This window comes from Nannospalax galili, unplaced genomic scaffold (assembly GCF_000622305.1).
Source record: "Nannospalax galili isolate Female #2095 unplaced genomic scaffold, S.galili_v1.0 scaffold399, whole genome shotgun sequence".
In the NCBI taxonomy this organism is placed as follows: Eukaryota; Metazoa; Chordata; class Mammalia; order Rodentia; family Spalacidae; genus Nannospalax; species Nannospalax galili.
This window is the reverse complement of record NW_008345053.1, coordinates 13,768-17,058: the sequence shown is the minus strand read 5'-3', so window position 1 is coordinate 17,058 and position 3,291 is coordinate 13,768.

Below are 3,291 nucleotides of genomic sequence, written 5' to 3'. Positions count from 1 at the left end.
GCAACTGGTGGGCTAAGTTAGCTGCAGCTCCAAGGACGGATGCCCACACCTTGGTACTTTAAAAGTTTCTTCCTTTCATCCCCCAGGTTTATTGGGGTATCACACACTCAAAAGTATATGTGTTGAAGGTGCACCACATGACAATAATATGTACGAAATATTGTGGAGTGATGGATGATCACAGTTGAACTAATTATACTATCCATATGGAAAGTAGCTAGCCGGCTTTCTGTTGGTGTTGTGAGAACACAAAAGATCTAATCCTAGTAAATTCCAAGCATACAATATGCTATAACCATGCTGTTTGTGCTATTCATTTATTTTCTGTGTGTGTCTATACATATGTGTGCATGTTCATGTGTACGTGTGTGTGCGTGTACTTATGGAAGTCAAAAAACACTCGGGGTTTGACCGCCTTGTTTTGAGGCAGGCTCTTGAACTGTGCTGGAGCTCACTGATTAGTCTAAGCTTGCTGGCCAGCAAGCTCCAAGAAACTGCTTGGTTCTGTCCCCAGCACTGGAATTACAGCATGTGCCACCACACTCCATTTTTTTTTTTACTTGATGTAGTAGTTACTTTTCCATTATTGTGATAAGATTGCTGGCCAGCAAGCGCCAAGGAACTGCTTGTTTCTGTCCCCAGCGCTGGGATTACAGCGTGTGCCACCACACTCCATTTTTTTTTTACTTGATGTAGTAGTTACTTTTCCATTATTGTGATAAGACACTGTGACAAGAGGACTTATAGAAGGATGAGTTTATTTGAGCTTCCGTTCCAGGAATAAGAGTCCACAGCGACCAAGAAGCACAGCAGCAGACGTAGCCAGGCAGAAAGCCAAGCGATCACATCTTCAGGCAGGCACAGGAAACAGAGAGGGAGAGAGACAGGAAATCCAGCAAAGCTTAAGAACTCTCAAAGCCTGTGCCCAGTGACGTGCTTCCTCCAGTAAGGCTGCATCTCCTAAAACCTCCCAAAACACCTCCATCAACTGGGGCCAAAATGACCAAATACTTGATGCATGTGGGGCACAGTCTCATTTAAACCACCACACTTGGAAGATGGGGGCTCAAACTCAGGTCTCCATGCTTGTGTGGTAAGTACTTCACCAACTGAGGCATCTTGCCAACCCATATGGTCATGTTGAATTGATCTAAATCTGAGACTGTGTCTCCACTTTAAGTCCCTAAATAAGATACATAATATACTATCAATGCTTTAGTTTATGAAGTTGCTGAGAACCAATTTAAGAATATGTCTTTATAATATATCACAGAATCCTGACCAGTCATAGCATCTGGGTTGACAATCACAGAAGCCAACTAGTCAGACCACATGGAAGCCAGGCAGTGCCAGTTAACCTACCTCTGTACCTTCTGTTTATTTCAATGCATGTTACCTCTTTCCATTACAGAGCTGAGCTATCTGAAGCTGTCCTGGTTTTGAGGGCTGTGTCTTGGCTTTTATTTATCTAAATCTTTATTTGAATGGTTCCCAGAACTTAGCTGTCTTACAGCTGAAAATTTGTACCCCAGAGCCTTCGTACCTGTGACTCACCACTGTCCTCTCAGAGGAAGAGGGAATAGCATTTATCCATTGACCTCTGACCCCAGGTGACAGGTGCATGAGCACCAGGTAAGTCACATCAGGCACCTTCACACAGCAGCATTAGCAAAGCCTGAAGTGCGAAACAGAGGCACTTGGTCTCAGACAGACAGGGCATCACCAGAGGGCAGCTGGGTGGACATGAAGAAGGCTACAAGGACATTCAAAGATGGGGATAAGATTCAAAAGATACAGTTACATGGATGCCATCAGCCCATTTCATTTTCTAATTCTAGTGTCAAATCAAAGATAGTACCAACTAGCCTTAAGACTTTGCATATCTGCTACTATCCACTGTTAGATCAGATTGGGCAGGGTGATGTAAAGATGAAAGTGTAGAGCTGGGCGTGGTGGTGCAGGACTTCAGCCCCAGCAGTCAGGAGGCAGAGGCAGGCGGATCTCCATAGTGAGTTCCAGGCCAGCTGGGGTTATGGGGAGACTCTTTCTCAAAAAAAAAAAAGGAAGAGAAACAAGAGAAACGAGGCTGACCTCAAACAGAGTAGACTGCTTTTTATTAGAACAAGGAAGCAAGCAACAGTTCCTTCGCAGGATTTGAAACTGTGCACCCAGGCACAGTTGGTGTGTGGCTTATAAGGGGCTGGAAAGGAGGAGACGATGGGTGTTTTTATGGTCTGGGGGTCTGGGGACAATGCAAGTGCCTGTGACATGGTTTGAAGGTTTGAGACATTAGGGGATGAAATTTATTTTCCCAGATAAGAGTCTCTGGTCTGGGGATTGTACACAGTCCCTAGGTTGGAAATTAGCCTGGGTCTATGGTGTACTTAACCCAGTTTGGGGCCCTGAAAGTCCAAAAATTCATCCTTCATTCACTGTCAACTGAATCTCAGAAAGAATGTCAAAAGCAATTCCTAGATTGATTTAATGATACTCTGTGCATGGTGGGTTATTTCACCGAACATTATAATAAAGTTCACCAATGTCATTTAAACCTGGTTTTTGAGATTCATTTCCATTTATTTTTTAATTATGTGACTATATCTATGTCTGTGTGTACCTCTGTGTTCCTGTGAGTGCAGGTGCCCCAGGAGGCCAGCAGAGGGCATCAGATACCCCGAAGCTGGAGTTATAGATGGTTGTGAGCCATTTGACATGGTTGCCGGGAACCAAATTTGGATCCTCTGGAAGAAGAGCAGGTTCTCTCAACTGCTAAGTTGTCTATCCAGACTCTGAACCTGCTTCCTAAAATGCCCTAGAACATGCTGAAGCCGGGTACTGAGTTGAAAGGCCTGGGTGGTCTTGTAAGAAAGGTGATGCCTCTTGCTCATACCCACAGCACAGCCCCATCTTGACACTGTCCTGTAGAACCAAGTGAATGCCTGAAGCCTCCTGCAATTGATTCCCACCCCTCTTTAGTAACAAGCTGGCTTACTCACACCCTGGATGATGGAGGTGGTGAAGGGACACTCTGTACAAAACTGAGTGGGGGCCGGGTGTGGTGGTGCACGCCTTTGATCCCAGCACTCGGGAGGCAGAGGCAGGTGGATCTCTGTGAGTTCAAGGGCAGCCTGGTCTCCATAGTGAGTTCCAGGGCAGCGGGGGCTAAGACCCTGTCTTAAAAAAAAAAATCAAAAAAAAAAAAAAAAAAGAAAGAAAAAAGAAAAACCTGAATGGGGAAATAGCTTCCTTCCTTGTGAGCTTCCAAAATGGTTCAAGTGAGATTCAAATAAA